A 13,116-nucleotide genomic window follows, 5' to 3' on the forward strand; every position below is an offset into this window, starting at 1 on the left:
TGGCGCACCTTGCGGGTCATAGTTCCGGTGGTATAATATTCCGTGTTCCAATGTGTAGATATTGGTAAGGCGTTTTTCCTTACGTGTCTGAGGACACTTCTGTAAACACTGAAATACTTGGCGGAGGGATTTGTCTTTTTGCTGTTCTACAGCAAAGTCTAAGCTTGAGGTCAAAGCGATTACATTGATGGGCGTAGAAGGGAGTGATGGGTCTGAAGCTATCGGATTTCTAGACAAGCAATCAGGTGCTTCATGTTTTCTACCAGATTTATAAAATATAGATACATCGTATTCTTGAAGTTTAAGGGCCCATCTGCCGAGCCTTCCCGAGGGATCTTTAAGGTTAGATAACCTTAAGCTTACGACATGTGGCTGGACATCATGAGCGCCATTGAGGCAGATTGTGTGCCTTCCAAGCATCTGTCCGGCCGTCGGAGGACCCCCTGGATCTCCAATGATATTATACGCCTCTCCCACAAAAGAGGAAACTCTTCAGAAAAGCCAAGAAGACAAATCGTCCAGACGTCCTTGCTGCAGCACGAAGAGCACAACGAGACCTGAAAAAGTTGGTGTATACGGCCCACAAGGAGTACCTGTGCGTGGTCGCCGAGAAAGCTGCGCGCTCTCCCAAGCTTTTCTGGGCATACATCAAGAGCCAGCGCAGGTCCTCCTTTGTCCCAGAGTTCGAAAGGGACGGCTCGGTTCTCAGTGACCCTAAAACTATTGCTGAGCTGTTCAGTGACCATTTTTCCTCTGTATGGGCTTCCGACGCTCTCCTAGATGTGCCTCTAGCTCTCGGCACTACCAGTGCTCAAACATCTGACTGTAATGTACCTACCAGGCCAGTGATCACAGAGGACGAAACTAAAGAAGCGCTGCGCTGCCTCAACGCTTCCCAAAGTGCAGGACCTGATGGCGTTCACCCTGCATTCCTACGAGCCTGCTCGACCAGATTATGCCCAGTCCTTACTCGGCTTTTTGGCAACTTCCTCTCGGCGGGAAAGGTGCCACGGCAGTGGAAACATGCCATGGTAACGCCTGTACACAAAGGTGGCAAGGCGCCGACTGACACTGCCTCATCATACCGCCCCATCTCCACGACTTCCGTAGTTTGCAGGACCATGGAGCGTGTAATAAACAGAAAACTGCTTGCTCACTTCGAACAGCATAATCTACTCACTGTGTATCAACATGGTTTTCGGCCCGGTCGGAGCTGCGAGTCGGCCCTGACTGTTCTCGTCAACACTGCCAGTGAGTACCTGGATGGCCGTACCCCCTCTGCGCTTGTTCAGTTGGACTTCCGGCAGGCATTCGACAGAGTAGACCATAAGATCCTCATATGCAAGCTCCGTGCTTTTGGCGTATGTGGCGAACTCCTCAACTGGTTGACAGACTTTCTATGTGAGCGAACTCAGCGCGTTGTGTTCCGTGGTGCAGTGTCTGATACAGTTGTGGTCTTGTCCGGTGTTCCTCAGGGCAGTGTGCTTGGACCCACACTGTTCAACGTCTACATCAATGACATTGTTACATCCCTGTACTGCAAGCCCCTGCTTTATGCAGATGATGTCACTCTTCTGCACCCGATCTCTAGCCTTGCTCACTAACAGCAGCTCCAACATGACCTTAATGCAGTGTCTGCTTGGTCCTCTGAGAACAGGCTCCCTCTAAATGTTGCCAAGTGCCCGGCTATGGTGATATCCTGCGCCCGGCAACCCCTGGCCCCTCCTAGTCTTTGCCTTGATGGTGTTGCCCTGAGGTGGACATCAAGCGCAAAGCTGTTGGGTGTCACCCTGGACGCCCAGCTACGTTTCTCCGCTCACGTTGGAGAGGTACTTTCGAGGGCGCGTCGGCAGCTCGGATTTTGTCTCCGTGTAACCAAGGGGGCTGGACCCGAGACCTTAAGACATCTCTTCACTGCACTTGTGCTTCCTCAACTTGAGTATTGCTGCCCCATATGGAGCCCCCACCAGGAACACCTTGTAGCGGCACTGGAGAGCGTCCAGCGTCGGGCCGCCTACGCCACCTTGGTTAGGCGGCGCGACACACGCATAGCACGTTACCGGGAAATGCGAACGGCCGATTTACTGCAAGCTGTTGGGTGGAACCCACTTGCCTTACGGCGAGAGTGGCCTCCCTACGACTGCTGACCAACCTTTTGATTCTGAACTCAAGCCAGTCTGGCGTTGTGCTTTCTTTAAGGAAAAATCGGACCGGTTCATTGCAGCCTATCTTAGCCAGAACTGAGAGGCATCGCCAGTCTTTTGTTGTGAGGACTGTGACGCACTGGCGATCATTGCCACCTAGCTTCACCCTGTGCCCACCCACGGCACGAGACGAAGTGAAGGACTTCTGCCATAGAGTAACTAGACATCTCCGTCATTCGCTCACATAGCCTTTGTGCAAGTATCTAATTGTTGTTGTCTTGGTTTTTTTTTTTAACTTGTATTTGTCAAAAGTATTTTTTTGCTTTTGCTTCCCCCCCCCCCCCCCCCCCCCCCCTTTAGTTTGGGTGTTTGCAGACCAACTGGTATGGGCCTTCGGCCTTTCTGCTGTACTCCCGACTCTCCTGAGCCAAATAAATGAAATGAAATGAAATGAAAACCAGCATAGGGCATGGTGATCTGTAACGACCTTAAAGGGCGTCCAAATACGTATGGTCTGAACTTGGCAATTGCCCAAATAATCGCGAGACATTCTTTTTCTGCTATTGCATAGTTCATTTCAGGTTTAGATAAAGCACGGCTCGCATAGGCAACGACATGTTCTTTGCCTTGGTGTTTTTGAATGAGGACAGCACCAAGACCGTATCCACTAGCATCAGTGTGTATTTCCACTTCAAGAGAGGGGTTGAAATGGGCCAAAACGGGTTGTGTTGTAAGAGCGGTTTTGAGAGCATGAAATGCACGTTGTTCGCTTTGAGACCAAATGAAAGGGACGTTCTTTTTCAGAAGGTGGTGCAGGGGGGCTGATATTTCAGCGAAGCCACGAATGAACCGTCGAAAATAGGAGCACAGCCCGAGAAAAGAGCGCAAAGCCTTTTGATTCATTGGTGGGGGGAACTGGGAAACTGCGGTTAATTTCTCGGGATCAGGGGATATGCCCTGGGGGCTGACCAAGTGGCCGAGGATCTTAATTTCAGTGTTTCCAAATACGCACTTCTTAGAGTTCAGCTGAAGGCCAGCGTTGCGAAATATTTTCAGCACAGCCGTCAGGCGAGACAAGTGTGTGTCGAAATTGGACGAGAATATTATAACGTCATCTAAATAGCATAAACAAGTTGTCCAACGCAAGCCTCGGAGCAAAGAATCTATCATTCGCTCGAAGGTAGCAGGAGCGTTACACAATCCGAAGGGCATAACACGGAGCTCGTAAAGGCCATCAGGAGTAACGAAAGCTGTCTTTTCGCGATCTTTTTCGTCTACGCTGATTTGCCAATACCCTGAACGCATATCTATCGAAGAAAAGTAGTTGGCATCGTGTAGGCTATCAAGGGCGTCATCTATGCGTGGAAGAGGGTAAACGTCTTTTTTGGTTATTTTGTTGAGGCGCCTGTAATCAACACAGAATCTCCAGGTGTTATCCTTCTTTTTAACCAGTACCACCGGAGATGACCAGGGACTGGATGAATCCTGAATGATATTTTTGCGCAACATGTCACTCACATGATTTTGTATAACTTCGCGTTCTTTGGCAGAAACACGATATGGACGACTGCGTAAAGGCTGGTGGTCTCCCGTTGCAATGGTATGTTGAACAATTGACGTTTGTGTCAGGGGAGTAGATTGAAAGTCAAAGATATCAAGAAAAGAGCACAGTAGCTTATGCAAGGCGTCACGTTGTGACTCAGGCAAATTGGCGTCAATGGTCTGGCGAAGCAATTTGTGGGCATCATGCATGGAGTCGGAAATCAAAGGTGCGTTGGACGTCAAGCAGGTATCGCTAACAGCATTGATGTATATGACGTCGTGAAGCGTCGTTGTAGCAATTCATGAACCAGCTGGAAGGATTTGGTAGATGTTTGTAGTGTTTGCTACGAGAACAGTAGATATACAAGAACGCGATCGCGTGAGAGCAAAGGGCAGCGCGAGACCTTTCTGAAAGAAAACTTCTAAGTTCGGTTCAAGTAAATAATCGGAGTCTGGAAGGTCTGCAGTTAACTGAATAAGCGCTGCAGTGAAGGGTGAAATTCGAGTGTTGCTTGTTGCACGAAAAGAAACACGGTTGTATGAAAGAGGTTCAACGCCAGGAGTAACTTTGCTGAGGTATAGCGATTTCGTCTCACAGTCAATAAGCGCACGTCGAGTGACTAAAAAGTCCCAGCCTAAAATAATGTCGTGTGAGCAACTCGGTAGAACTGCGAAAATGTGACGATGAGGTTCATTTTGAATTATAATCTCGACAGAAACTAAGCCGAGGGGATAAATCAGTGTTGTGTTTGCGCTACGAAGACTACCGTGTTCCCAGGGTGTACAAACAAGTCGCAATCGTTTCCGGACACGGTAAGAAATTATAGAAATGGACGCTCCTGTGTCGACGAGTGCTGTGAAGCTTAGGGCCCTGCAATCATATTTAAGCGTCCACCTTTTTTGCGGTTTCCACGTCTCTTGGGGTTCGGGCAAGCCAGCGGGCACGGAGAGAGTAACTAAATATCAGTGCGTCATATTTTAACCGGACGACGCGGAAACCTCCTCCACCGACGAGGGCGACCCGCGGTACCGAAAGAGCGCAAAATGTGAAGTCTTTGGTCCTGGGCTTACTACTGGTCAGAGCCGCTCAAAGCTTCTTTTTTAGTCGAAATACAAAATATAAGTAGCACGAATCGTTTCAATTATTTATAAAAGTAGTTTTTGTTCAGTAGTTTAGATCAAAAAAAGAAACAAATGCAGTTCATAAAGTACGGAAACAAGAAACGACCCGTCGACGTACCAGCCACCAAGCGGTGGAAAAAGCGGCGCATACTAGAAAGGAATAGTGGAATCATGCGCCGACACGGAAAGGTCCCGGATGTACGCGGCGGCGCAGCGGTCGTATACCGGCTCGAGGATCCGACCGGTTGCAAGCGTTCCCAAGGCTCTCGGCGCGGGCTTGGCTGGCGATTTAGCCCTTTGGCGGTATGGCAGCGCGAAGTGCCTCCCGTTCTGAACTGATCTTTACCCCGTGTTTGCTGTCGTTTGTGGCCCGTGAAGTGTCATGCCGAATTAGTATTTAATCGCGCAGCAAATCCAATGAGAGCCGCTCTGGCTCCCCGCTGCATACAGACTATCCAGATCACGCTTCAATGGCGCCCTCTCGCGCCGTCGACACGGAGTGCGGCAGCCGTGAGCCCTTGATGAGCTCACTACTTCTCCTCTAGTTCACGGCCACTCTCAAGCAACCAAGGACGTCATGAGGGAGGTTATCTTTTGCTTGTTTTTGTCGTTTTAATTTGCTTATAACTTTTAAAATAAAGGGAATTTCGAGAAAAGAAAAGTTTCACTAAGTTACCACGTTCAGTGCGCTCAGGTTCGGTGCAAATTAAAAATTAAAAAAAGTCATTGCAGGGCCCCTTTAATGATTATGTCTAATAGGTTTGAAGAGGACGTAGTCGGTGGGGGATGTCGAGGAAGTGAAGGAGCAGCCGTACCCCCTTTAGCTGCTTCCTTTAGTTTTCCCCATCGTGAAATGATTTGGGCAGCGTTTGGTCAACCCGCATCGGAGAACGTTGCCGGTATCCTGCAGGTGAGGGGCTTCGGTTTGCACGGGCGCGATATGAAGGGGAAACTGAACGCCGTTGTTTACTAAGTAAGTGTTCTTCTGCGCCCTGATGATAACTGTCGGGATGATAATCTCTGTACTGTGGGAAGGCTCGAGGATTGTATGCCCGAGAAGTATCCGCGATGCGACGGCGACAGAATCTTGCTATGTGACCCGGTATGCCACAGTAGAAACAGGTGGGTCGTCTGGTGGCCGGAGGGGAGGAGAACTGGCGGAGCCATGGCCTCTCGGAGCTTTGGACGAATCTGGGGTTGTAGTCGGCTTGAAAACAACTTGGTGTGCCGTAGGCATGCGCTGGTGAGGCTGCGCAGATAGTTTCTTGTGGTGATGGTGCTGACTGTGCCAACTCGTTCCGAATTAGGGTTCGTATGCCTTCGGGTGACAGGTCAACGGGTTCGCTTTGGAGGTCTCGGCGAGAGGGTGTAAAGAGAACGGCGAGCTCTTCTTTGATGATCTGCCGAATAATGTTCTTGATGTCGCCTGTCAAGGGTGGTCCGGACGACGCGACGCAGTTCTGGAGCCGAGAGATGGTAAAGGGGGAGGCAATGCGCCTGCTTCTGTGGCCTTCCTAGCGTTGGCACTCTTCCTGAAGTTGGGCCACGGTTGTTGGATTTCGTGAGACCAACACTGCGAAGGCGTCTTCGGCAATTCCTTTCATAATGTTTTCGACCTTTTCCTTCTCAGACATGGTGGCGTTCACACGTTTGCAAAGCGCCAGAATGTCCTCGACGTAGGTGGTGATGGACTCACCTGTAGATTGGGCTCTCGTTGCGAGTCGCTGGGTGGCGTTCTCCTTGCGGCTCACGGGACAGCCGAAGACGTCCGATAGCCGGGTCTTAAAGGCATCCCATGACGCTATCTGTTCTTCATGATTGTCAAACCACACTTTCGCCGTGTCGCGTAGGTATAACACGACATTGGCAAGTTTAAGTGTGTTGTCCCAAGCGTTATGCACACTTACTCGTTCGAATGTGCGAAGCCATTCGTCGACGTCGTCGCTTCCGAAGCCAGCGAAGGTGGGGGGATCACGCTGACGGTAGGGTATGGAGCCAGTACGGATGGCCGGAGCCGCCGCTTGCTCACCTTCTGCCATGGAAGGCGGTGTAAGCACCCGATGACTTCGAAGATGCGTGATGGCAAAGCTGTAGATGGCTTTTACGAGGAACCCCCGCACCTCCACCAAGTATGTTACGGTGCTGGAAGGAGCGATGGGAACGGGGTGCCTTCCGAACGATAGTTTTAATTCAAAACTGCCCGCTGCAGCGCCTGTGTGCACGAGCCACTGCCGATGGCCTGTCTTTGTCTTCGTCGCCGTCTATGTATCAATATATATATATATATATATATATATATATATATATATATATATATATATATATATATATATAAAATACATTAAATAACAAAAACGGCCACCTAAATATAAAAAATATATACAATACAAAACCTAAGAAAGATGCCGGAGCGGGGCTGAAACCAAAATCGGTGTAATGGAAGTCGGATAATATCGCCACCGAGCTGCGTATGTTTTTTTTTTTTTCGTGGTTTTAAAGATAAAGGCACACTTACTAGAACTTATAATGATGAGGGCACGGATAATATCGCATGCTTCGTCAAGTGATCGACATTTACTATCATTCAAAAATCAGGGAGCGATGGGCATCATTCAAGACGCCAATACCATTCGGGATTCTTTCCGATGTCGTCGAAGACGCTTTTTGCATTATTGCATGTTTCGCTGAAATTTGATGTCGTGGTCCTTGGGGCACCGCTACTCAGGAAGCACGGCGCTCCCGGCGAAACGTGCTGGGGAGAATGGTGTGACGTCATACCATTTTGCGGGTAATTTTATTTCAAATGCGTAGCTTTTCAGTCTAGTTCACACATCTGCGCTTGACTGTGATAGGTTGCGTTGCGATCTCATGTAACGGCTTAGCACGTTGGCACGCTGGCGCCATCTATCGGTTAGATCTGGAACAATTCTTACCCGCGGTATAACCAGACCGAAGGTTGAGCGGTATTTGAGATATCAAATTTTATCTTTAATCTGCGAAATATGGTCGCTCAGAATTAGTTTAGGCCCAGGGTAAAGAAATGGTGCGTAAAAAACTATTAAAGGGACACTGACACCCCCCAAAAAATTTTTTTTATTTTTTGCCAGGCGCTTCATTATGGTGTAGGAGGACTACCCAATCAATATTTTGCAACAGAGTAGCGTATTTTTTTAATAAAGCCAAAAGACGCAACTGCTCGAAACCGAAACCGAAACCCGACGGAGGTCGGAGAAGTGGAGAGAAGAGAGTGTGTGGCGGAAGTCACGTGGCTACACCCGACCGTGTGTTTTTTTTGTTTTTTTTTCTCCTTCCCGGTAGCAGGCGACATGCGGCGTATGGGAACTGTTCGCCGTGGGATTCTTTTGCAGTTATGTATGTTCCGCTCGTTGTTCTGTACTCCAAGATGAGTTGTTTTGTACATTGAGGAGTTGGGGATGAGTAGTGAGTGCCCGTGGTGGATTTTGATCGGCTCCGAAAAGAATACACCCAAGATGTTGCGTGAAGAGCTGGCTCACATGTCCCGCGCCCGAAACAGAAGTGGCATTGTGCGACAGAGTTTCCGAAAGATCAACGGGATCGGGACCAATGGCTGGCTGCAATTCCTGTAGACCATTTACGGGCACCTCGGAAAGCGGACGCTACCTGATTTATATGCTCCTTGCATTTTGTGGACATTGAGTTCGCAGGTGTCAAAAAGGAAATCTCATACCATTTAATTCAGCGACGTGTCGTCCACAACATTTGTTTCTTATATTGTTTTTTTGTTTCTTCAGTAATAATTGTAAAAAAAAAAGAAATGTAAACATCAAAGAATATTTGAAAAAAAAAAAAAAAAGTTTGACGGGGGATCGAACCCGGTCCTACCGCGTGTGATGGGGACGTCTCCCCCACTGCGCTACTCGGGCACATCGAAACTGGGGTATCTCTTTCCTTAGTAATAATTCAGCCGATAAACTGTAAGTTGGAAAGTTTGCTGCCGATTTTCCTCTAGCAAAAGCACTCCCGGGTCGAAGTCGGGATGCACCACGCATTGGCGACATTCTCACCTAGTAAAGAAATCGTACGCGTGCATATTCAACTCGAAGTAGACACGTCGCGCTTGACGTTTGCGCGAGCGATGTCTTCAGCCACAAGAAGGGAGCGACGGCTCGGCGACGTCTTCGTGCAAGTCGGCTTGGTGGTCGGGCGTGTCGTACGGGATGAATACCAATTCTTTTGACCAGTCCCAAATTTCTCTTTTAAAGGCAGACAAAATTCGCCGGTACCGCGAACGACAGTTCTGAAATAGAGGTCCCACGCCCGTCGTCCGCTGCCATCGCCGTCCCTGCGAGTCCCACGATACGCGAAACGACGCACGCACAGAATGCTTCCGGTTGTCTGTGGAACTTTTTTTCCAATCAACGTATTTGCAGATTTTTAGAAGCCACAAAAAATGGGTTTCATATTTTTTTCTATTTTTAATATTGAGTGTGTGCTTTCAGTGACCCACGACTTTGATTAAATTTGGTGGTCGCATCGATACCTTAGAAAACGGCCCGTGACCGCGAGAAAGAGAGTGAGCGAGACTCGAACCGGCCAGTTCTTGATCGGCGGTTTTCGGGCGGAAAGAAACCGAATTTCGAGCCGCAAATTCTGTTCTGGGTAGTTGAGCTCTCATATGTCACGTACAAATAAAAACCTCGGCGAGCATAAATACCCTGTCAGTGTCCCTTTAAGTATATACGCAAGTGAGGAGCAGTGTTGCGGAATGGGCACCCTCATTCCATTCCAATTCCATTCCGGGGAATTAGAGTTTTCGATAATTCAATTCCTTTCAACTCTTAGGAATGGGAACAGTGGGCCCATTCCCACTCCCGGAATGGCTGAATTGTTCCATTCCATTCCGCTAATTCCTAAAAGTTAAAATTGGCACTTGACAGGTATGTTGTGTTGTCGGCATAAGCAGCATAAAGCTGTCATTATCAACGCTGAGACAATTGCAAAAAAATGCCAAAGGCCCCAAAAAACACTGAATTTGCTAAGCGGAGCGCTGGTGGAACAAAGTGTTTGTTTACATTGTACTGCAAACACCGAGAAAGCCCCTTGATATGTCGATGCTTGTTTAAGACATTGGTCTTGCGACCACGTGGCTCGCAACAAACAGCAACACTCAAATTCACTCTTTTTTTAAATTTTTTTTTTTTTGCATTTGACTTTTAGGACATACTCGACCAGCGTGTTTGTCTGATAAGACCATAAAAATACCCAGTTCGTGCGTGGCGCAAAAATAAGCTATATTGCTGTATTCTTCAAGAACAGCAACACGGCTATAGTACGCTGCTGGAAGCGACTCCATGCACAGCGGCAAGAACACATCCTCTGACAAAGTGAAACCTCTACGGCGCAGTACGAGGGACCGTATAGACCAGGTCACGAAACTGTTATTCTGCAAGTCCAGTCAGTTCGGCCACGCAACAAGAGCGGTTACCATAGTCTACTTCACCTTACGATGGACCGCAACAGACAGCACGAGAGCCATCGAAACCAATCCAGTGCCTTCTGAGTGTCGTGTGACCCTGGGGCGCAGCAACGCGCCGTGCGTGTAGTCCCGCTCACAGTGCTGGACTGCCTGGGTCACTCGTAACGTCCACAGCGGTCCATCGCAAGGTTAAACAAAGTACGCAGAGACTCAAGTCAAAGGAAATTAGCGGGAATGCGCTAGCTTGCTTGTAACCCTAACCCACTTGAATGTAGAACATATAACACAGAAAACAAGCATCGGAACAATGACCAAGTCAAACGCGGACTTACACATAAAAATGCAGTACAAAAGAACAAGCGTCGGAGCAAAGCGCAACTGGAGAAGAGAGAAGTGAATCTGTTTTAATGCCGAAGCAAACCCACATTTCGCACTTCAAAGGAGTGCGCGGGAATGAACCTGGAAGGCAGTGGGGTTGGCCGCCTGCTAAACAACGCTTTTCGAACTTTAAGAAAACAATAACTGATCATCTTTCGGCGGCGCGCGAGTCAACGAGTTATCAGAGCTGATGAGGAGCCGTGCACAGCGGTTTCTTTCTTTGCCGCTCCCTTCGTTTCTTTTGCTTGGTGCTTGGTTTCTTGTTTTGCAATCGTGTAACGCCGGTGAAGCCCGTAGCCTGCGTGTCCGTAAACGCCGACACCCCCACCCACCTTCCCCCTTCTGCTCTTTGCTTTGACGCTTGTTTTTTTTTTTTTTTTTTGGAAATGCATTTTTTTGCGCATACGTCTGTTAGGGCTCTAGGCCGGCTAGCAGTTTCCCGTTCATTTTATTTCTGAGCAACTGACTCGGTGACTGGCTCGGTTTAGCTAACTGTAAACACTAAAAAAAAAAAAAAAAAAAAAGAAGAAGAGCTTGGCTTTATTCCATTCCCATTCCATTCCGGGCAAAAGGCATCTAATTCCATTCCCATTCCATTCCCCTCAACGTTGCCGCCATTCCATTCCCATTCCATTCCGGGGTCGCGAAAATGCGGAATGATTCCGGGAATCATTCCAACTCCGGAGTGGCAACTCCGCAACACTGGTGAAAAGTGCTTCAGGTTTATCCGACAGAGGGCGACAGTGTGCCGTTGTGTTCTGCCTCAGTCGAACACCAATGCGTGAGCCAGCTTTTGTCCACGCCTTGTGGGACGTGCACCATCACGTGGCTCACGCCATGGTGTCACCTGAGAGCCGTCACCAGTGTGACGTTGTCACGCGACACCATCACATAACATGACACTCTCACGCCACGTGACACTGATGCATTGCTTCACGTGCCAAGACCAGACGTTCCCACGTGACACCGTGACACCAGGTGTCGTGACATCGTCACGTCATGCGACACCGTGACGTCATGATAGGATACGTTATCGCAGGGAGTAAAGTCACGTGACCACGGGACCTCGTGTCATCCTGTCGGTAATTATAGCTACATAAGCGTTTGTGTTCCTCGAATAAAGGTGTTACTCACCTCTCGATACTCTAGAGCAGTACACAGCGAAGCTATCAAAATAGGTAAAAAAAATTGGACGTTTTAGTGATTCATACAGCGTAAGGTTGGTCTGCCAGTAGGGGCGACATTGGTTTACACTGTAGATGAGCAATTTTGCCAGTGCAGTACGACTGCTAACCTGGGGTCTTTAACGTGCACCACACAGTAGTGATACACGACCGCACGCCGGTGCGATGCTCATCCACATCGAAACGGGCAAGGGTGGGGCTCGAACCCAGGATCCCTGGGTTCTGCTGCGCGAGCTGCGATTCTCCTTCTGGTTTATACTGAACTAAGTAAAGACACAATGTCCCAGCATGTCCGTAAGGTACGGGCATGCTGGGACTTGTTTGCTCACTGGTTGCATAAGCAAACATAGCTGAAAGCATCACAACGTGGGAAGTAAAGCGCGTTATTTCTCTTTTTTCTATCCCGATCTCTACACCACCGCGGGAGAAGGTGAGACAACCAAAACGAGAAAAATAAACCATTTCTTCAAATTGTCCATTTATAAAAAAAGAAGAAAAAACAAAAAAAAAAAAGAAAGAAGCGGTGCTGGTAGTTTAAAGATAAAACCTTGGAAGGTGACAAAAAAAAAAAGCGTTATATGATTAGAACGTTGCATCCGTTATTCTTCTTGGTTTTATCATTCGTTTTATTACAAAACAAACAAACACTGTATACATGTGCGTCGCATGTGATCTGTCACAAACTTGCCGACACTGCCGAACTTCACACTTCTTGGGTGACAAAAACTTTTCATCTGTTTTTTTTTTTTTTGTCAGATGTTTGGGAAGAAGGAAAAGAATTGATTAGGAGACAAAATAGGCGCTCAAAAACCAGCAGAAAGTAAAAACAGGAGCATGAAGCGCCAACCCGTCTCTCTAATAGTTATCGAGAGAAAAAAAAAGGGAAAATGAGGAGGCAGATAGCAGATATAAAACGAAATCAGAATGCCCTAGTCCCAATCTCTCTCTCTCTTTCTTTTATGTGGCCAGGGAAGGAAGGGAACGAAAACAAGTAACGCTGATTGGTCTCTTCCGCAAAGAATATGCCAATCACAGAAGAACAAAAACACAGCAAATAAGTGTGCGCAAGAAAAAGAAACTAGTTTTTTACGGCCTGTGGTGTGCTTTCTCCATGCATATAAATTGAGGTCGTTTCCTTTCCAATCTTGAGGTCATCTTTCTTCTATATCTGTTGTGAACTTGTACTTTATAATTGCAGGGCAATATTATTTTTTCATGCATTTTTAGTTGTAAATACTGGCCCTAATTTTTTTATCGCTCCTGGAGCGCATATGTAGATGGAGTGTTA

General features: G+C 47.9%; 1 pseudogene; it reads left to right on the forward strand.

Moving 5' to 3' along the window:
• Window positions 1-1,627: 1,627 nt before the first annotated feature.
• LOC115326165 lies at window positions 1,628-2,392 on the forward strand (annotated as a pseudogene).
• Window positions 2,393-13,116: the final 10,724 nt, after the last annotated feature.

This window comes from Ixodes scapularis, unplaced genomic scaffold (assembly GCF_016920785.2).
Source record: "Ixodes scapularis isolate PalLabHiFi unplaced genomic scaffold, ASM1692078v2 PGA_scaffold6__148_contigs__length_123643588, whole genome shotgun sequence".
Classification (NCBI taxonomy): Eukaryota; Metazoa; Arthropoda; class Arachnida; order Ixodida; family Ixodidae; genus Ixodes; species Ixodes scapularis.